Below are 24311 nucleotides of genomic sequence, written 5' to 3' on the forward strand. Positions count from 1 at the left end.
ATACTCACCATAACTGATTGTAGTGCACATTTGCAGTCAGAATGGCAGGTGTAGGAGAGGGTACACGCTTCCGAGTGCAACGTTGGGGCATCGAGGAGTCAAAATATATGGTTTGGCTCCTTGTCCACCATCAGGAGTCAAGACTCCTGCAGGGCCAGTTCCAAGAGACAGAGTACAAGGCAGAGGCGTGGAACCGAGCTCGTGACCTCACCAGTGCCACAGGCGTTCCCCGGACTGGTGAGCAGGTCCACCACCACCATGCAGACCTGAAGAGATGAAAGCAGGACCGCCTGAACCAGTGGATACAGGAGGCTCATGGGATGCAGGATGCACCACAACTGAGTAATTAGCCATGGAATGCAGTATGTAAGAATTGATAATGGAGTATGTATAACAGATGGGTATGTTTCAATATCCCTTCATTTACTTTACAGCTGCAGGTGACCATGTTATGAATCAGCAAGCCTATGCTGATAGGCTGCTAAAGTTGCACCACCAGGCAGGTTAGTGATTATTCTGCATGTATTGTTATATAAAATATTATTTGAGAGCATGAAAGAATGTGTTGTAGTCCAATAAAACAGCCATAGAATTGTCTGAATAAGTCCTCTGCATGTACTGCCAGACAGAGAGTCAGAAAAAGAGTGTAGTAACCCATTAAGAAAGGTAACATATGTTTGGAATATCATCTCTGCAGGCACTTTCATATAACATAAGTGAGTGAGCCTGAAAAAAGATTGTTCTAACCTATTAATAAAGGTATAATATGTCTTGAACATGACTGCCATAAACACCATTAAATCAAATAAAGGAGTGAGCCTGTGGAAAAGTGTGCAATGCCATTAATAAAGGTCTAAAACCCAGAGAGTGTGTCTGTGTCAGAGTCTGAAATGTTGCATTATACAAACAGTACTGTTTGAAAATGTGCTGGCAACCCAGAGTTATGCAGTCCCATATAAAGTGGGTGATGAAGTGCTAGTAACTGTGAAACATATATACAGTCCAAAATAGTCATTTACTGGCTGGCATGAATAAGTAAACCTGGCACAAGTGTAGCATGTAATTATTCACCAGAAATGTGAGTGTCAAGAAATGCAGGGTTCTGTACAAATTGATGTGAAAATGTCATGTGAAAACATCCCAGATATGTAGATAAAGAAATATAAATGCAAACAAGAAATATGTAGCAGTAACATTAGCAGCCTGGACAGTTAATGTCAGATATAGGTCAGGCATATATTGAATTAGCCAAACCCATGACACAACCTAATGTATGGTGGGAAGTGTAATACAGGTAGGGGATATACACTTGCAGTCACTGGGAATGTAGTGAAGACTAAAAGGTCATTATAAGATGTTAACCAATGTTTTTTCTACACCCTACCATATGTGCATAAACCATGCAATTCCACACCTCAATGGGTATGTGTAAACTTAAATATTTGTTGGGACATATGTCGTATTGTTTTATAAATATTTGCATTGATGTTGATGCATGTGCCCTGTTCAAACACCACGTTCATGGTGGCCTGTTGCTACCAAACACCCCTGCATGTGGTTGGAATGTCCACTGTTGTTCAATATATGCATGTGTTATGCTTGCTGTTCAACTGTTGGAACCTTGGTGTGTTGGGTTAATAGGAATATTACTGCATGCTGTTACAACGAATCTGGAATGCTGTTGTTTATGTTGTAATTAAATACACCTAACCACAGAACATATGGGAAGGTCGGTCCCAGCTGACCCTCCTGTCCTTCCTCAGTTGGTGAGTGTACCTGGCACCAGTGGCTCTGGTGCCCATCCCAGGCTCCCCTCCTCCGTTGGGTGGAAGCACTGTAGGGGATGGGGCTCAACCCCCTGTGAAAGCGTGGGCGGAGGAGGACCACCCGTCACCCTTGCTAGGGTCTGGGCTGTGGTGCGTAGGGAGACTGAGCGTTCAGTCACTGATCCCCTACGCCAGCTCGAGGCGAGAGTGGTGCATCTCACGGGTGAGCCTGCCCATCCTACTCAGCCCCCAGCACAGCCACCCTCGGGGCTGTGAAGGTGCAGTGGTGACTGCCCATGGGTGGGGATCTCGGTTCCCCTGTTGCCATCTGTGGGCTCATGGGCTTGCGATTTCCAAACATCCTTCCCCGTCAATTGTATTCACCCACCTCATGTGCCAAACTCCACCCCTGTATGCATCTTGTTTGTCTTGTCTGTTTACCTCCCCAACCTACCTCCCCAAATATACCTACTTCCTCTACCTCACATTCCACTCTTTTTTTTTTTTTTTTTTTCAGGTAAAAGGGAAATTTGTACCCACAAAAAAATTACGCGCCATACATAGCTGCCCAATTCGCACACATGTCCGCTGGACATGTAAACTGATAATTTTAATTGGCAGTACAACATATTTTGTTGTCCTCACCCCTCTCTCAGGGGTGGAAGGTTTCAAATTTCACACCAAATTCCAAACATATGCACAGCCATTGCTGGTAAAGAAATGGGCAGCTATGGACCTTCCCTACACCCATCCTGCACATCCCGACCTGGTTTCCCTACTGTCTTTTCCTCTTTGTGCCCCCTTTTTCACCACTTTCCTATCTCCCCATTTTCTTTTCTTTAAGAGAAATTAGGGGTTAGCGGGAGTAAGCACTTTTAAGCAGTAGTTAGCAGGGGTGCGTGAGTGTGAGCTTGTGTGCGCTTAACTAAGCATTGCTAAGAGTCACGCAAACCCACTTAAAACTGCTTAAAAGTGCCTTAGTCACTCTGTATGACAAGGCCCTTGTACTGCTCAGCAGCAAAATAAAATACCTTGTCAGTCTCTAACCTGGGCCTTGGATTCACCCATCTGCATGAAGTACCACTACACCACAGCAGATATACAATAACTCAGTGCTGAAAGCAATATATCATGCATTACCATGAGTGAATGTAAAGGGAAAATAGGAATGGCATAACACAAATCTTGTTCTGTGTGCCTTAACCAGCAGGTGTTGTGGAATTGCATGACATGACTGAAAAGAGAAACAGCCATGCTAGTAGGGAATAATGTTACAGTAGCACCTTACAAACCCCACACAGTATCAGAGCAGGATAAACACTGGCATATTTTCATAGGTCACAGGCAAGACCTCCCAACAGTGACTGATCTACAGTGATGACCCTGATTTGTAAACAAATGTTAGCTGTGCCCCTCTGACTCCCTGTGAAATGTACTAACAGTAGGCAGAAAGGTGGGGAATCTCACTTAATGACAAATGTCAATAAGTGAGAGTAGACACTGGTTGCACATCAGAAAAGATGTAGTAATACATATGCTCCGAGTCCCCCAAAGTCTCAACTGCAAAATATCTGACATACATCACAGATGTATCCCAGTTATATGTACTTTTGCCAGATGTATCCCAGTTATATGTACTTTTTCCTGAGGCTGTTCAAATATATACCTGAGAGTATCAGAGGCTTGGAAGAGTCAAACACACAGGCATATCAGCTTGTCTGCTGTTACACACTCTGCAAATAGCTGTAGAATGAATCCCACAAGCATGCCCTTATGTAGAAGCACAACACAGAAATATCAAAGGATGTAGCCATGTACCGCTAGCAACAACCTGTGACAATGCCATTGTTCAGGTGCAGAAAAGACTGCTGTGGTGCACAGTCAAAGAATACTAGGCTGACCTCGGTTACCATCTGGAAATGTCCACAGGTGGGAGCTACTCAGAAAGACTACTAGCCTTCATAGACTTACAGGTACACAGCAACCCTGCATGTTCAGTAAGATAAACATCACACGATAATAAATAATGCATTCTGCACCCCTACCCAAAAGTACTATATACCTGTGTAGACAGGCACAACCAAGGGTGTAGGTAGGCATACACATTAGTGAAATATGTCCAGTTGTCCTGAGCAGACAGTGCTAATGTCAACACAAACCACAAACTGTTCAGAAGTGAGTAACGTACTACTGACAGTGTAGCAGTTCACAAACAGTGCATGTGCCTGATATTCATACTTGGTAGTACAACATACTTAGTTGTCCTCACCCCTCCCTCAGGGTGGAAGGTTTGAAATCTCCCTCCTAATGTATTATATATAATTCTTATTCTTTATTTACATATAAATACAATTTGTTACATTGAGCAAAAACATTTGGCTTCACATTCAAATATTTATAAAAGTCAGTGTTAATGGTAAGCTGACTGCCTTCTTGATTTTAAATACGTTTGTTTTACTTTAATTCTGTTTGTCTGTTTAATTAAATAGTGTATCAATTCTGAGTTTCAATTATTGTTAATGAGGTGCAATTAAGGTTTTTATTTCACTATATAATGAAGTTAGTGGTGCACAATCATAACTCTGAAGATGCCCTGTTTGTCAGGGTGAAAGCGCTTAGTCCTGTTTGTTTTTACTACTATGTGCGGAATTGTTGGTGCTCTTTAATAAAGGATTGTTCTTTGCCAGGATCCAAGGTTCGTTGGTGTTTTTGTTACATATGGAACGGTACACCAAGCAGGGACTTAGGGTGCAGAGGCCACATTACACCGCTATCAATGACAACATCCATGACCTTGCCGGTGCCATCCGGACTTACACTGAGGTCATTGATAGACGTTGGGGGGGGGGGGGAGACATTAGATGCCCTCCACAATATGTCTTCCATGAGCCAGGACCATGAGGGACGGTTGCAACGCCGATGTGGACGCATGCCAGCAACAGCTGGCAGTAGTCGCAGATGGCCCCCAGTTCACAGACGCTCCCATAGTGGCAGTATCAGCCCCAGCAATGCTAGTGCTGGCCTGTCCATTGACTGTCCCAGTAGACCACATGCACGTGGCTCTGGCCAGTCCCAGCAGGGATATGGGTCCAGTCTTCCCACCTGTGCCTTTGAGGACAGTACCCAGTCAGGGTTGGTACCAGATACTGTCCGTAGCACCCCTGCCAGGCACAGGTACAGTCTGTGGCTGTCCCCCAAACTACTGTATATGGCAGCCACATGGTGGAGCTGAGTGCATGCAGACACACACACATTAACCAAACTAGGACTCACACATACACATTACATCAACATTGGCCCATGCTGTACTGTTGTCCCTCACACACACACACACACACACACACACACACACACACACACACACACACACACACACACACACACGTTGGTTGGATGGGTCAATGTCGGGCTCTGGCCAGCAACAAAATGCCCTGTGCATTTGATGATACCTGTGTCACCTCATGTCATCTGTAACATTGATGGAGGAACAGGCCAACATGGTGCTGATGCACAGGGTGTCACTATAGCAGTGTAGCAATATTAGCAAGTTGTCAACAGGAAAGTAATGGCATCCTTGTAGGTATATCTCTGCAGACATTATGCATCACAGCTCTGATCGTCAATGTAGCATTGTTTACACCACTGTTAGGTCTGAGTATGTATTGTCCACCCATGTGCCACTTGGCTGAAGTATGTATTGTCCACTCATGCCACTTGGCTGAAGTGTAATCTGTTGCCAGCATGTGTTAGTGAGTGGACAGTATGTGTGTGATGTGTGCAGTACAGATTAGCAAGTGTACATCTGTGAACATGGTGGGTGCGCACTGTCTGCATGTACGTGCATAGTGGACACATGGGACATGTAGCATACCCTGTTGTACACATTAACATCTCATAGTATCTTCCATTGGCCAGTATGCATTCTACTGCAGTTACATACTAACATAGGTAGACATGTGTGTATGACATGGGTTGACACTATGCTGTGGGTGATACTGTTAGTTATCTGTCAATGATTTGCGGTCTGGTAGTATATGCAACCTCAACAGCATGACAATAAGCAAGCATTGGATGATGTCCTGACAAATGATACACAGTCGTAGGAACTCAGTAACGGTTGAATCCTTCCGGTGCTACAATATAACACTAACCAGTGGTAATGACTGCCACCCATTCCTGTGACCACACCTGTTTAGCATATAGGCCCCTTAGGTACATGCAAACACACTAGGGATGTGTCCATCCAACTCTGTAAATGCATGCATTGGCCTACAATCCATTCCCTGGATGAGACGCATATCCTACACAAGGTTATCATACAGACAGATACCAGTCATCTGATACATGCTATATAGCAGTAAGCCAACTATGGCATCATCAACCACATGTACCATACTTACCATCCAGTCAGTACCACATAGGTAGTAGGCTCTACATGTATGTTGGGTACCAATGTGTACATACAGCCTCATGTTATGTCATGTGTCCCTTGGTATCCACATATCCATAGGTATTGTGGAGTCACAAGGTGTATCACATGAGACAGAGGCCTGGATGCATATCCACAAGGCAGTTGTACACCTATAACGACTGTCCATTATTGGCAGTCGTTGTTGTGTATGAACATGTCTGACATATACCCCAGGCATACACCCTCACTCACACCACTCTTAAATAACTGTCATGGGTGTGTGTGGTACAGTTGACATTGGCCATGGATCACGGCAGTGGATGGCCCTGTCACATACATAACATATGTGACCTATGATCTGAGAAGCAGCGGCACAACCTGTCAATGGCAACAAATGTATTCATGTAGTATGCAGGCTTCACACCTATGTACTGATTGAGGGGACAAGTACACATTTTGCCACGCATATACCTGATGTGTGCAATGCACTTACTGTTGTAATCATAATATGTCATACCATAGTAATAGCAAAACTCACACTGCATTGACCAACAGTGACACACACAGTCAGTGTTTTGCAGGATTTAAACCCCTACCTAACTATGTTATGATACTAGAGAGAGACGCATTAGCATGGCGCGCTATTTGCTTTACTGGGTGGTTTCCCTTCTCCTGCTGTATTTCTGGGATGTTGACATCAGTCTTTCCAAAGAGGAATGTACATCATCTAGTGTGTTTTCCCATTCTCCAAAAAGGGCACTCCTTTCCAAGACAATTGCACACACACACACAGTCAGCGTTTGCAGGATTCAAACCCCTACCTATGTTATGCTACTAGAGAGAGACGCGTTAGCATGGCGCACTATTTGCTTTACTGTGTGGTTTTCCTTCTCCTGCTGTATTTCTAGGATGGTAACATCATCAGACTGAACATGGTAATGTGAGTACACTTTGTTTTATGCCATTCCAGGAATGGTTCATGTGGGTCATCAGGTGTCAACAGCTTGAACAGGAACTCATAATCCTTACCTTGTGTGATCTGTGGACACATTGACAGATATTCCTTCATATGTCAACACATTTATGCACAGCTTGTTGGTTTTGTGGGTACTACATGCGTCTGGGATGTTGATAAAGGGCTATTCAAAATGTATGTGAGACATGTGTAGCTGTGATCAGTGATGCATGTCCTGGGAAACATGATCCACACATGAACATACAGTTAGTAAGGTTGTGTGTATGTCAGCTTCCAATAGCTCGGTTTATGACTTCAACCATGATGGGCTCCATGGACTTGCAGATCGGACTTCATAGGTGTACTGGACTATACTTCCCATGGTGTGTTGTGCACCAACACTTGTGTGGAGTGCCATATGTTGCTGTAACATTCAATGGTTCCACATCCTGTGTAGGGGGGATGGTCTGTTTAGGTGCAGGACCTGTTTCTTCTGTAGTTTATGCATGGCACATATTGGGAATCCATGTAGCCCACTGGATGCCATGATTTTGGCATTGGGGGTAGCTGATCATCCATTCTACATGTGATATCTCCTGGTATGATGATATGGACTATCGTCAGTGGGAGGTGGGTATGTATATATGGGCCTGTCTGTCAGGATGTCAGCATTGTCAGTCAGGTACAGTTGGCCCTGCCTCATGACATGTATGTGTGTACATTGCTATATATGACATAGCTGTCGGAGCTGTCATGTTTCAGTCTGGACTCCCTTCTCAGCTACTCTTTACAGAACACCAACGAACCTGTGCACTAATCCCTGTTACACTCTTTTACACACACAACACCGTACTGATCCATTGTGATGTGGCTACAGAGTAAGTCATCATGATATCCCGGCATGTCCAGGGGTCAGCTTAGTGTGTTACTCTCCAGTCCAGCTGGTGAATATTGTGATGTAGACACAATCTCACATCTGCCTCATGTACACAGACAACACATTCTCCTCCTCCCAACAAACTCGGATACATGTGTGGGATGCACCTATGGAGACATACAGGGTGCTGAACTCTCTCGACCCATGACTGTCACAGTCCACCAGGTTGTTAAGGTCACCACATATCAGTCTCACATATCCTCTGTCGACAGCACTCAAACCACATTATCACACATACTCGGATGCTGTCAAAACTCTGCCTATGCAGCAGAGACCTCCACAGCAGGCACACACACAACTGCTACCACGCTACAATACCCACATCTCACTTAGTTCACAATGTTAGTGTGCCACACAGTCACTGCCCTTCGGGCTATACAACACACCTAATAAACTTGTGATAGGCGACACTTATTGTCAGACACACTGACATACCACTCACCAGCTCATACAAGGGAATAGTCCCTTTGTGCTGTCTGTCGGGTGCCAGGTTCTGCCACATAACACATGCAGTCAGGTCACTCTAAAGCAAGTACAGGACTGGCACCATCATTGTCCATGCTGGTGCGTAAAATCTCAGACATTACTCCCTGGACCACATGATATGGTACATGGAGGTACACTGTGATCATGTAGCCCAGGCCAGTATGACCCTAATCTTGTCTAGCATCTTACACCCACCAAGTATGATGTCACAGTATACAGATAAACATATCATGTTTAACAGTTGGCTAACTGATTGGTGTCATTCATAGGGGATACAGTGTCTGTCAGCCTGTGGTGACATGCTTGACATGCCACGTAGCCTCACTATGGACAGCTTGCACCTGTCAATCCTTGGGCCTTCAAATGCTGTCTACGGCTCTTGCTACCACCATAGTGCATTTATTTATCAGGGCTCAAAACACAAACCCACCTCCATAGACATTACAGGTTGAATGACACTAAGGGTAATGCTGATCAACACCAGATGTGTTACCCTCCTATTGCGGCCACTCAGGACTCTCCTCAGTATGGAGGATAGTGATATCTGTGCACTAACACACACCTAGTTCAGGATCACATATGCACACCAGCACTACCAGGTTATGTTTCATACCATGCTTTCTAACCACAGGACTTGGTATGGACAACACAACTAGGGGGTGTATCCATATACATCACAAATACAGACACCTCCGGGTTAGTAGCACTGCACTAAGCATCACAGATCATACATAAACTACCATTGTGCAAAACTGCCTTTCAGTTTGTTGCCTGCTACAGACCACCCTCCCATACTCAGGAACCACACTCTGCTTTCCTAGGAACAGTGGGGAATATGAAGGTCTCCACAAACACCATTCTATTGTGTGACTTCAGATACACAAATATTGACTGGGGATACTACTCATGCCCCAACACCCTCACCCAGCAGTCACTACAATTTGTAAAGTCATATGCTATGGCACAACAGGTCACCACAGCCACAAGGGGGTATACATATTGGACCTGATCATCACCAACATGGGGACTCTATGTTCCATGCCAGCGATATACCCCTCATTGGTAAGGTCAGAACATACATATCTCTCACTGGACATACATATACACTCCACACACCCATCCTGGGTAATCCTGGTGAACTTCTCATGAGCCAACATCTCACTTCACAAAAGCAAGGTGGTATCCTTCAGAGACCCTGATACAGTGGCAAATATGGCTCCAACTGTGGAATCCTTTACATACACATTCTATGGACACCTAGTGGACTGCATGGATTGTGCTATCCCAAATAATAGCAGGACTCACTCCTCCAATGGCAGGAGACCTGTCTGGTAGACCCCAGCCATAAATAAGCTATACAACCTCAGGAGGAAGCTACTACATGATAGAGCACAATCACAGATGGGGAAAGCATCTGTGATCTGTACTAGCAGACAGCTACGATCACTCATGTACTTATGTAAGGGCTGCTTCTCATGGACAATTGCACCAGACACGTAGGACTATCACAAGGCCTTCTTCACTTATGTCAGGAACCAGGGTGGACACTCACTGATATGCTGTGAGTTACTGCATACTGACTAAACTTACCCTGAACCCACTGGCATAGCCAACATCTTGGCAAACAGGATCAGTGCAGATGTCTACCCAACATCCCTCCTAGGGAGCAACTATCCATCCCAACAGAGTGCAACCTCCCTGACATCACACAGTAGCAGGTGAGTGCTGCCCTCCCCAAAGCATACATTACAGCATCAATGGGACCAGATGGTGTCCCGGCCTGCATGTTACACAAGCTTCATGACAGACGTAACCCTCACATTACATCACTGTGCAATATCGGAGTTACTACAGGATATGTACCCACAGAATGGCATACAGCGACAGTGGTCCCACCCCACAGGGTTGGTGCCACAATGGATCACACACAATTATTGCCCTATAAGCCTAAATAACCTGTTCTGTAAAGCTATGGTGCATATTGTCATGGGACTCTTACACATAGACATCGGGAACCTACGGACAACTGTGTCCTACACATGTCAGCATTGTTGCGGGCAGATCTTGCCTCTTTAACATGTTTGTATTCTTTAGACAGTTAACAGGTCCATCGACATAGGGACAGTTGTACACACAGCCTACCTGAACCTTGCAAAATCCTTCCACACAATTACCCACTGGGCCATTATGCATTGGCTCACCAGCATTGATATGGACACATCTCTCATGTTGGATTGCTACCTGGATCAGGGATAGCACACACACATGGTCAGAATTGCAGGTGCCATGTCTGACTATACACCAGTTACACATGGCATCCCACACGGCTCAGTCCTGGGACCTCTTTTGTTCAGTATATATTTGTCTGACATACAGGCTATGACAGGGGGAATATGCCTGACCTTGTTTGCACTTGACTGCATACTGGGTGCCATGATCAACTCCGACTGTATACTGGGTGCCATGATCAACTCTCCAACTGCCACATGCATACTCCAACAGGGTCTCACAGAGATGGATGACTGGTGCCTGAGCCATGGCCTACAGCTACATGCCATTAGTTGCATAGTCATCCCCTTTGGGAATAACAGCATGCCCACACATTAACACATAGGTAGTACTCCATTACATATGGTAGGAGTTGTTAAGTGATTGGGGACATGACTTGTTTGTACTGTCACCTTTTACATTCATATTGTCAAAGTGGTTGGACATACCTTTTATATAAGCCACCTTATCCTATATGGTTTCAGATCTAGATCGATTGAGGTCATTGTGCTCCTATACTCATCACAACCATACTTGGTTACAATGCCACCTTTGGTGTGTACCTTACCCAACCCCTGCAGCAACTGTACTGGCCACAGAGGTTCCTCACCAAGCAGATGTGGGGACTCACACGATGACCTGCACAGTTCGGATGCAGTAACTCCAGCTCTACTCAGTCACTTACCACCTCCTCAGATATGCTGTGTGCCTGTTTACAGTAATACCCAACCCAGAATTACTGGATGCTCCACCTCAGGATATCCAACTCCCTTGTAGCTAAACACTCCAGGGACATATACCTCAGCACTGATGTTAATAGAACATGCTGGAGGGACATATTCTTATCCCGGGGCCTCTACTCACTCTTGGTTGTGATCTCAGTTACACATAGGCAGAGCCACCCACTGATCACCTACAGGAGACATCTAGAAGGCTGTATGGGAGATTGTATGTTTACCCCTGGGATATCTTCTGTGTCCCTGCTAGACAGAGGCACACTAGTCTAAATGTGCATGGGCTATCTTGTGTGACCTACTATTCACTGGCACAGTGTAGTAATCTGACAGGGCTGCAAAAACCAAACACACTCTGGCTAGGCTGGTACATGCCCTAGGGCAGATAGCCTAGTATCGACCTCTGAAGCTATGCTTATGTTCGGGATGCACAATATTTCTTGCTGATACTGTTTGCAGGTCTTTATCGTCTTTGCTTTCCCAGCTTCTATGAACAACTTGGGTATCTGCAGAATATGTTTGATCATGACAGGGTTCCACTATATTATATATGTCTGTTGTCATGTAACTGTGTGCACAGGGTGGATTGATGGATAGTGAGAGGTTCCTGGGTTAACACATGCAACTGCCAGATGTGTGGCCCACTGCTGTACTCAGACATGGCCCAAGTGTGTGAGAATGCCCAGTTCAGGCTTTCCATGTTTTGTTGCCTGACATATGTCTCATTTATTCAAGTGTGTGAGCATGCCCAGTGTGACCTTTCAGTATGTTGCGGTCTGACGTACACATTTGTATTTGTGGGTGTGTGTGAACATGACCAATATTAACATTTATACTGTGTGTGTTGGAGGTCATGTTCTGTTCTTACTGCAGGACTTACTTTTATGTCATAACTCAACAGGGATTATACTGTGCCTGCAGGGTTTCCATGAGATACTTTGCATAGACTTATCAACATTCCTTCATACTGGCTGACCACTGCTATACTGTCATGGTTTAGTGGTTCAGTACTTTACCTATAGTGCACAGTATCTTGGGTTCGAGGCCCATCACTGCTTTATATTTTCATACTGAGCAGACCAGACTGCTTAAGGGCCAGTTAAGCAAATATGAGCACATTGGCTGTTGTTCAGTTATGCCCTACTTAGACCAGGCTTGTCTGACATTGCTGTATATTCACCAACCTTGCTGGACATTGGCCAATATTACTCGACATTGACCACAGTTGTACTAGTTGGTGTGTGTGATTCTGTTTGCATATACTACATGGTGGTAAATGCTGTTTAGCACTGCCTTAAATTTTTTAACACATAGCAATCATGCCTCAGGTGGTGCTGCAGGGCTGCCTGTGTCAGATTCACATACTACACTCCCTGTACATGTTTGACAGCAGGTAGTGTCAACTTAGGCATCCCTTTTACTATATGTCCGAGTCAGAGTGAGGTATAATTTTCAGAGCTCCGACTGAGCCAGTATGTGCTATGCATTGCCTCTTTGCCAAGGCCAAAGCATACTGGGCACACCTCCTTCTGGCTACTGGGACAGGCTCAGGTTGTTCCTCCTCCGAGTCACGCTCTGCCGGTGATGACCTTGGCAATGGTGGGGGGCTGTTTGGCCCAGGCCTATGCTGGTCCTGCTGCAGCAGTTTTCGCAGGATCATATTATGCAGCATAGCACATACCATGACAATTTGGGTACATGTAATTGGTGAGTACTGCAAGGCTCCACCAGATGTGTCCAGGCACTGGAACAATGACTTGAGCAGCCCAAACACATGCTTGATTACATTTCATGTTTGTGCATGTGCCTCATTATGGCATTCCTGTTCAGGCAAGTGTGCACACGTTTCTGATGGGTGTCATCAGCCACGGCTCTAGTGCATAGCCAGCATCCCCCACTAGGTGACCATGTGGGATGTCCCCATTGGCAAATGTCTGGAACAGCTGTGTCAGATGCCAGATATGGGAATCATGGTAGCTTCCAGGGAAGCCAGCACACACATTCATTATTATGCCCTGGGCATCACACATGACCTGGCAATTGATGGAGGGGGAAGCCCTTGTGGTTGTAGTAGACTCTACCCCGCTCACCAGCTGGTGCTTTGATGCATATGTGCATGCATTCTATTGCACCCACTACCTCAGGGTATTCCACTATTTGCTGGAAGAGACGCATATTGCTGGCCAATACCTCACGGGAATTGGGGAAATATACATGATCACCGACATGTGCTGACATGGCATCCAGGAACTGGTGAGGTACCCTGGATGCTGATGCCTGTGATATCCCCATCATATCACCAGTTGGTCTCTGGAAGGTACCTGTTGCTAATATTCTTAGGCCAACACATACCTTGGTTTCCACTGGGATGGGTTCCCCTCTGTTGGATCTGTGTGTGAGGCGTGGCCTGCACAGTTCAACAATTTGCTGCAGGAGGTCTCTGTCCACTCTATAGCGCTCCACTATCTCCAGCTCATGTAGCCCCTGGTAGGTTACGCTGGGCCTGTACACTCTTCTCCATCTCCTCACTGTGGGTTGTCCAGCAGCATTTCCATTGTCACCACTCTCAGTAAGTTGCATGTGTCGCCTTATGACAGCAATGGCAGCCCCCAACATTTGTCTCAGTAAAGCTTTTTCAGTTTTCACTTCTATTAGCTTACTGCAGTGTCTCTTGTGAGAAACATAATGAACTGTTTGCAGAGTTTTAAGTGCTAGGCTGGGCTGGGCTAGGCTAGTGTACTGCCCGTGTAATTGCCTGATTCTGATTGTTTTCACCTGCTACTCCCTGGTAGCTTCCTACTATTTGCTGTGCTTCCTATTTCCACCTGCTAGCTCTGCTAGTACTCCCTAGTAGCTTCCTACTATTTGTTGTGCTTCCTATTTCCTTTATGTTTCCTCAGGGGGCAGTGCCGCGCAAACACACGCACACATGCTTACACGGACTACAACTTGCTTATTCAGGTTACAACGAGCACAGCAGCGCAAACACACTTACAACACTTTAAACTGCCTTATACATGCTTACTCACGCTTACACGCACGCACACTGTCTTACTCTGTTTACAGGCACGCATACACGCACAGCAAGAAACGTTGGTGTTATTCATGGTGTACACCTTCCATTTCTTCACTTCACCTAGCCTACCTGTTGACACACCTCTTTCAATGATGTGTAAATGACAGCTGACATACCACTCTGCTCCAATGAGCTTCCCTTCTTTCATACATACCCCACTCGTGATGTCAACTATCTCCTACTCTGTTACTCCCCTTCTCCTACTCCTACACTCCACTGACTGTACTCCTACACTCCACTGACTGTGCTCATTTGCTATGTAAACCTGAGATTCACTATCCTTATCCTCATTTGCATAGGATTGCCTACTAATGCTTGGTTACATCTTAGACGGTGCTTCCCCCCTTAGCAACCTCTACTTGTGACATGTTAACTTCAGCCTGCCATTCCCTTGCATTGTAAATTAACAATTTATATGATTTCCACGTTTGTGGGTTTAAATTTCTATTTTTCTGTGTTTTTTTTTTTTTTTTTTTTTTTTAGAGTGCAGCTCGTTTGCGCGGCGCTACGCTTAAACATCGGAAATCGGTGAAAAAAAAATTATTTTCATATTGCATCAGGAAACATTACCAATGGCCATATATTTGGCCATTGATGTGCTTCCTCTACTGGATGCAACCTTTATTTGGAGCTGTCACGGCTCCGTTTTGCTATTTGAAGAATGGTACTCAGTTGTCAACTTGAGTACATTTCTGGAAATAACACTGCTCTTACTCGGACAGGTACGGGTTTCCTGAATTTCAAATCTATCTCATTTGCATGCCTTTCACATGCAATTGAGGTAATTTGCATGTCCCTACCCTGTCCGTGTAAGAGCCGTTTTAGGGGCTCTCTTACACGCCTACAGGCTGTTCATGCAGCCATCATGTCCGACGAGCGATCCAGGGAGTCTTACTCTACTCTTAGACTCCATGCAAGCCATCGTGAATCCAGCCCACTATCTTTCATTAAGCTCAAGCTAGGTGAATGGATGGTTGTCTACAAACTTGCTCCACAACTAACCAGTGAGGTGCTGCTTGTGGGAGTTTACTGGCAAGGCAAGAATGGTTATGAGATTCATTTGCATTGGAATATCTATGAAGTTGTGAATCTACAGAAGCAATGCTTGTTTTTAAAAATTGAAGCTTGCAAATACAGGGCATGGATAATGAATTAATTATGAAATATGTAATAACCTAGCAAATATACACAATAGTTGCTCCAAATATTCATGAAATCACTTTTTTTTAATATTGGTCTTACAGTAATGAACACATTTGTAATTCCATTATTTTAGACAGACAGTAACTTTTTATTTAATATTTCATGTAGTTTGATGGTTTACTATCAAATGGGCGATTGGAATATATGGTAGTCCGAAATGCCCCATTCGATAGTATTGAAAGAATGAACAGATAAATGTAGAAATGCACAACAGTGAATGCACTACAGCATTCACTGTTGTGACTTTCTAGGTTTTAAAGCAGATCGTACTCTAGTGGGGATCGGGTAATGTAGTCTTTCCCTCATTGTAGTGCGATCTCAGAGTTTTTATATATCTATATACACATATCTATATACACATATCTATATACACATATCTATATACACATATCTATATACACATATCTATATACACATATCTATATACACATCTATATACACATATCTATATACACATATCTATATACACATATCTATATACACATATCTATATACACATATCTATATACACATATCTATATACACATATCTATATACACATATCTATATATATATCTATATACACATATCTATATATATATCTATATACACATATCTATATATATATCTATATACACATATCTATATATATATCTATATACACATATCTATATATATATCTATATACACATATCTATATATATATCTATATACACATATCTATATATATATCTATATACACATATATATATATATCTATATACACATATATATATATATCTATATACACATATATATATATATATCTATATACACATATATATATATATATATCTATATACACATATATATATATATATCTATATACACATATATATATATCTATATACACATATATATATATCTATATACACATATATATATATATACATATATATATATATATATATATATATATATACATATATATATATATATATATATATATATATATATATATATATATATATATACACACACACACACACACACACACACACACGTATCAGGGTGTGTGCGTGGGTTTTTTTTAGTGTGTGTTGCTCAGTACTAGCAGTTGCAGAAGTGTGGTGAATGTTCAAATTGTGTCATATTTAAGCATTCTCCATGTCAGCATTCGATTTTTTTGCTGGTCGCTGTTTTTGTTTTCATTTCTACGGTTCATGGAAATAATTTGCATGAAGTGCAATCACTCAAATGATAGTAAACATTGATTGACATTTATGTATTTATTAGTTTATTTACTAAGATAGATGGTTTTATAAAACAACCTTATTTTGCTTCACTCTTTTTTCAATGTTCTCTTCTTCCTTTTTTTATTGGATCATAGGAAATTACTAGGATACTGGCCCTGAGGCCCTTATAAGCCTAGCCAAGAGTTTAGCCCATGTATAGGCAATTCAACACTCGATGCCCCTGTCCAGCAGGGACATGGGTAGAATCCCAGGGATGTATTTTCTATTTCACATCAAGTTAACCTGGTTGCTCATAAAAAGGGATAAAGAGATAAGTCTGCTTGACAAGGAGAGGGATTCTATTCCACAGATGGGAGAGCCTCTGGGACATAAATCTGTCATGCAAACAAGTCCTGTTGATGTCACAGACCAGGTTGAGGCCACGTGTGTGGGTTACTTGAGTGGAACTTGACTTGCGGATATGCAGCAGTCCTGTCAAGGCAGGGTCTGAGATCCCTTGTATGCCAGAGTTCAACTCTGAGGAGTCCGTATGAAACAGGATTAGAAGGATAGAGCATAGGGATAGGCTCTATCTGTGGAAGATTTTTGAGACCCTGGATTCTTCTGGTGAGGAACCTCTGTGGTCTCTCCAGCTGCTGCATGTGCTTTGTGAGGTACATGCTGAATGGGGCATTGTACTTAGCAATGGGCCTTATTAGGGAAGAATACAGGGATGTTATGTTATGATCTCCTTATCCCTGAATGAAATACTTTTACTTATGAGGTGGGCCATGCAGAAAGCTTTCCGTACACTGGAAGCAACATGGACAAAAGTCAGGTTGCGGGTGCCCAAATCCCTCATGACTGACTGTGTGCTTATAATGTTATTAATGTGATAATTTATGGGGACATCATTCTTCCCAAAGGGGATGATGATAATGCATGTTTTTGTATTCAGCTTGAGGCCATGTTTCTGGCACCAGTCATTTGTTTGGGTAAGCTCTTCTTGAAGGATGCCCATGTTACTAGGCGAATTGATGACTGTGTCAAGCTTGCAGTCCTCTGCAAAAACTTGGTCAGCACCTCAGAAAAGTATATCCCAAATACCAGAGGCCCCAAGACCAAACCTGGGGTACGCCACTAGATACAGCTCTACTACTTGAAATGGCTTCCCCTATTTTGACCATGTGGTTTCTATCAGTGAGCCAGTTAGCTACCCATCTGGTAACGTATGGATCAATGCCTAGTTGAGAGTTTATTATGCCCAAGTGGGGAATATGGTTGAGGGCTTTGGCCAGGTTAAGATAGGTGGTGTGCACTGTCTTTCCCTCATCCATGGCTTTGGAGACTGTCTCAAAAAGTCAACCAAATTTAACGGACGTTACCTCCCCTTGATGAAGCCAAACCATGTGAGATTGAGTGGAGGTTACCAATGTCCTTGTTAATGAGGTCCAAGATAATCTGTTCCATGATCTTGCAGATCAGGCTAGTTAGGCTGATGGGTCTATAATTTCCTGGATTGGTGGATGCTCCACCTTTGTGTAAAGGGATGACAGTGGCTGTCCTCCACTTGGAACAAAGCCAGTACTCAGGTTTTGGTTGAATAGGGCACCTAATGGTGTTGCAAATTCCTGCCCGAGTTCATGTAGGATGCAGCCTGGGATGTTATTGGGACCCATGGAGACTATATTTTGCCTTTGAGAGAGCAGTGATGACCTGAACCCTAGATATAAGGGGAAGGGGGCAGGTACTGGGAATGTCCTGATTTACTGATGGTGGAGACAGAGGGGTGAATTTTTTGCTGAATCTGTCAGCCAGCAAGTTTGCTATATCTATGTCATTTGTATAGGTGGCGTCCTTGACCACCAATTCTGAACAGATCTAGGTGCTACCTTTGAGATTATGGACAGATGTGAACGCCTTATGATTGTCTCTAGTAGATGTGGCCAATTTGGACTCAAAGTTTGCTTTGGAGGATTTCACTAGTGCTCTTATTTCCTTGTTTAGGCTAAGGAGAGATTGATTCCAATAGGGCAGCTGCTCCTTCCTGGTCCTAGACAACAATTTTTTGTGTTATAGCGTTTGTTTATTGCAGATGCCCACCAGACAGGTTTACTAGTCTTTGCAGAGGATGATTCCATGCATCTATATAAACGTTTGTATAGTAATTTGGTATAGTTTTGGATACTGGTGCCAGTTCCTACAAGGGGGAAGGGCCTGTGAAGCTTTTTATACCATCTTGCAGGCAGCTTTGGAGAATTTTGTTTTTGTCTGACCCTAGCTGGGGGGGGGGGGGGGTGGTAACTTCGAACATGACCAGTTTATGGTCGGATCTTACAAGGGAGGATGATACTGCAGGGATGCTGCAGTGGTTACTCATGTTAGTTAATACCAAGTCCAATATATTATCACCTTTTGTGGGTGTATCGACTAGCTCTTCCAAAGCATTTGCATTGACAAAATCTAGGAATCTCTGGGCATTTGTGTTCTGGCATGAGTACTTCTTCCAGTCTATGTTTGGGTAGTTAAAGTCAGCCAGGATCAGGGTAAAAGGTTGAATCTTGATAGATTTGAAGAGGTCTAGATAGGCAGTTTGGGCATCTTGAGTCAGATTTTGGGGCCAGTAGCTAGCTATGATTTGTATTGGGGTCTTTGTCAATGATTAACTCCACCTGGGGTGTCTCCTGTGTGAGATACTGTTTGACCAGCCTGAGGTGTGTTTGTCTTTAATATATATTGAAACTCCACCTCCTTTAGCTTTACTACCCACAGTTTGGGGTCTGAACGTATGATAGGATGAGTAACCAGGTATGGCTGGGGTGCTCTGCAGCTTTGAACCAAGTTTTTGTGACTGTGTAGATATCAGCATTTTCCAGGGTTAAGAATGCTTGCAATGAGTGCAGTTTCATGTTTAGACTCCTAGCGTTTAACAGCATGACCTTTAATTTGCGTTTTATTGAAAGTTTTGTTTGTAGTTTTAACCTCCTTACCTTTTCTAAAAAAGGCACTATGGAGGAGGCAAGTACCTTTGCCAGAAACCTGAAGCCCAAGTAAGACAGATGTAGACCATCTCTGGTAAAGCATCATGGTCTGTCGATTATATCTTCCCAGGCTGTCAGGTACTGGATTCCCCTGGAATGACACCAAAAACTAAGCCAATAATTTTCTGTTTTGTAATGAGGCATCATTCTGGGTTACAACAGAATGCTGCTTAATGCTAGGGACATACCTGCCTGGGACACTTACTCTGAGTTCAAACATGTCTCTTCATATAGTCCAGGGAGGTACATCTCAAGTCTTTAACACCAACATGGACTATGATAAAGTCATAATAGTATACCAAAATAAAAATGTCTGCTGGTCATTTTTTTTGTATACATTGGTATTTAGGACCTTGCAGACACCTTACTCGCAGAGGTTTAGTTTGGTAGAATCATAATATTACCGGTTGTTGAGAGACTTGAGGGAGTGTGTGATATGGTGGATTCTGGCCCCTGACAAACAACTAACTGTGACTTTCGCCTTATCCAGCCTGATGAGAGGCATATCTGTGTCTCTCACAATGGAGTCTTCTATGACTAATATGTTGGATTTATGGTTTAGCCTTAGTGGTTGTGAGACACAGGTGTGTGAACTATGCATGGTATGCGGTGTGGAGATCATGCGTATTTTTGTCTTGGAGGTCCCCTTTGTTTGGGTATGTTTTTGTTGAGGACCTCCACATATCTGGGTGTGTGTTGTGTACATCTGCGTGGTGTTTTGAGAAGTAGTGATTATGTTGACAACCTTCTCGGTGTCAGATATACTGGCTTGTGAGTGAGAGCATAGACTAAGTTCCTAATGTAATTGCATCTCACAAATTGTGTTCCTAGGTAGTAGTAGTAGATGGTTGTCTGTGTACATAAGGCAGTGGTTAGTCTCAGGATGCCCATATCAACCAGACTGGGAGCAGAAACTGTAGGGAATTGTCCACCCATATTTTTCAGAATTTGAGAGAGAAGGACAGGGGGAGCTAAGGGGTAAGCCTAAAGCCCAAGTGTTTAAACCTAAAACTAAGAGGCTTAGAATAACACTTACAATTTAAATAGGCTAAAAACAAGCAGTAACAGTACAACAGAAAATTATTCTGTTCTATTTATTTCCTTTCTTTGTTTTTCACCTTTCATAAATTGTGATATATTTCTTTGGTAATTAAAAATCGCACATTATATTTAACTGAACAGTGTGTGTGCTATTTTAAACTTGAAGGCACACTTCAGTGACAAAGTTATCAGGTATAGCAACAAAACATTTGAAGTTTTATTATAAAGATCGTTATTTGATATTCATAAAACTACAAGCAAATCTGTAGGATAAGCAAAGTCGACAGAAAAAGCACCCACGTACTCAATATGAAAAACAAGTACTGTAAAGTAACAGTACTGTCTGCTGTGCTGCTCATTAAAGCTTTTCTTGTTAAAATCTTTTTAAAAAAAACTATACAAAATTCATAACACCATAACAAAATAAAAATATAAAAATTACATCGATAATAGTACTAACACGTAGATCACATTTTTATTTACAAATCTTATGCATGGAATAGCTAATAATCTTCACATCATCATGGACTGAAACAAAACCTAAATGCCAAAACATGCATTACTGTATCCTTTGTGAAGTCCTCTACCCCAGAGAGCTACCACATTGGCCATATGTCCCTAAGAATTGATCCAATTATTTAGGATTTTGGAACTTATGTGGGCAGTGACCTAAGTTTTGACAGATTTCTCCATTGTTGTAAGTCCTAATTTAATTCATAGCTCACAAACAAAGGGATTGTGTCTAGATCAAAGGATATCATTACCCCCCTTTCCTCAGCCCTCATTATGGCAATCATTGAATATAATGCCTTCTTTGGTATGTATGTATCCAGACACAAGCAACAACCAACTCCCACAGAGTTACCTTACTAAAGGTATACAAGGCCTAAACAACATGTCCTAAATGGACTGACTCCAAGTCCCGTCACTATATTTGGTATCCTACAGACTGCAAACAGGTGACCTTTGTCTGGAATGCAAGGCATCCTCTGACCCGTTACTGATTGATTTACTGCATATCCACAAGTCAAATGGCACTTTGTCTAGGAATCTAAACCTCTTCCTATAGAAGGATCAACAGAACAATTTGGAAGGACAGTTATATCTCACAGAATACCACTGCTCTAGAACAGACCCCCCATCCACAAGAAAGTTCATCCCAGCCCATACTCAAGTGCAACTTGGAACTGTGGATGAGAAACAGAAAAGTTACTCCAGGACTGCAGCCATGCTACTAATTGACAGAATCAGCCCCCAAGAGCTTTATCCTATGCATTATCCCAGTTATTGTCATTAGGGCTAATGTATAATTATTGACCGTGGGAAGGTGAGGTCAATCTCCAACCACACAGGATAGGTTAGTACAAGCACAAAACAGGAAACTGGCTATGCTTAATATGTTGTGCAAGGGCAGATAGCCTTTGTACTTACCTCCCAACCTATGACTGCTTACAGTAAATATAGCATAACTGAGAGAAGCTTTGTAAGACATAGCCACAAACAAAACAATGTTCCACAATTACTGATGCTTGCTTCTGTTTGAATGTAGCTCAATATAGCTGAAGGATCAAAAGAAATAAATCTAATGTGCCTCCTTGACTAATACAATTCAGACTGACTACAAACTAGATAACTAGTAGGGCTGGTATAAAGTGGAAATGTTTTTTGAGATGTTTTGTATTTATTTGAACAATACACATTTTGCAAACCATAATGTTATCATCTCTCTTTGCTCTGGCCTACTATCATATGTTCATACTTTTCTACATTTCCTGCAGCTTCTCCATTATCTGCAAAATGTTCGTTTCAAGACTGCAGCTGAGGATGAGTTTTTCTATGATGCAAATGGTGATCGGCCAGCATATTACGATATCATAAACTGGCAAACAGGACAAGGTGACATGTTTAAATATGTGGATGTTGGCTTCTTTGATCCAGCTAGAGCTCCGGCAGATTTTATGATCAATCCAAATTCTATTATATGGAATGGAAATGTCAGACAGGTTAGAAAGACACTCAACATAAATGTTCTTTATTTGTTAATGGATTTTTTGCTTAATTGAATGATTGATTTTGAGGTGTTCTAGTGCTAACATTTGAAATCTGCTGCTTTGGGATGCATGTAACCATCTTCTCTTCACATCACCATCATGGTTTAAATAACAATGTTAATCAGGATATCATGATTACAAGCATTTTTGCTGCCCCTAGCAAATGTCAAGTTGAGGGTCCTTAGACACTTCCAGTCTAATATCACCCTCTGCCTGCCACCTCTCTTAAGCATCTTCTTAGCTCATGCTGCTATGTTTTAACAGTGGTAAACACAGAGTGGACACGTAGCAAATGTACCACATCATGTTGGCACATCTCACAGAGGGACATTCACAGTGACTGGCCTTTAGTTGCAATGATGTTACATTATAGCAACCCTAAATATAAGACCAGCCTTAGGTGAAATGGAGTCATAAGCAAAAGCCTCTGAGGTGTCCTCTGTGACTGTTTCAATTTCCTAAAGAGGCACCCCATCCAGTGCTCCCCCATTTCCCTCATCCCTGGCTCCCCAGACCATACAAATTACTTTTGCCCCCTTTCTCACATTTTGCCTTACTAGTCCATTATTTTTTTTACAGAAATTATAGCTTTCTAATTCTGAAATACATTTTAGAGTTTTTAACCTTTTCATGCACTGATGGCCTAAATAATTGCGTCTAAGGAAAGAAAGAAAAGTTGCTCTTCAACACTACTTTTCCTTGTATCCTTTGAATGTGCCTTAACTGACCAAATCAGCACAGTAATGACTATATAGAAAATAAGTGAATTAAGCCAATACAGGCTTCAAAAGCCTCAGGATTATAGAAACTCAGATGGATTTCAGAGCATTTTCCCAATGTTTGATCCACTGGTGACCCAAACAAAAACCATGAGTAACAATATAAATTCTGATGATTTTTTTCTTTCCTTTTTTTTTTTTTTTTTTTTTTTTTTAAATTTGAGGAAGACCTAGGTTGTGTTCAAGGCTTAATGATGTTCAAACTGACAAAATAGTAGCTACCAATAAACAAACAAGACATATATTTGAAGGATACATAAAACCCATCTAGGAATACTGCATGCTTCCATACTCCCAGTCTGTACATCCATATGTTAGGGGGGTAAAAGCAAATGTTCAAATGGCCATAATTGTGTATTTCAAGTGACTG

Source organism: Protopterus annectens, chromosome 7.part0, assembly GCF_019279795.1.
Source record: "Protopterus annectens isolate FY-2018-M chromosome 7.part0, PAN1.0, whole genome shotgun sequence".
NCBI classification, from domain to species: Eukaryota; Metazoa; Chordata; order Ceratodontiformes; family Protopteridae; genus Protopterus; species Protopterus annectens.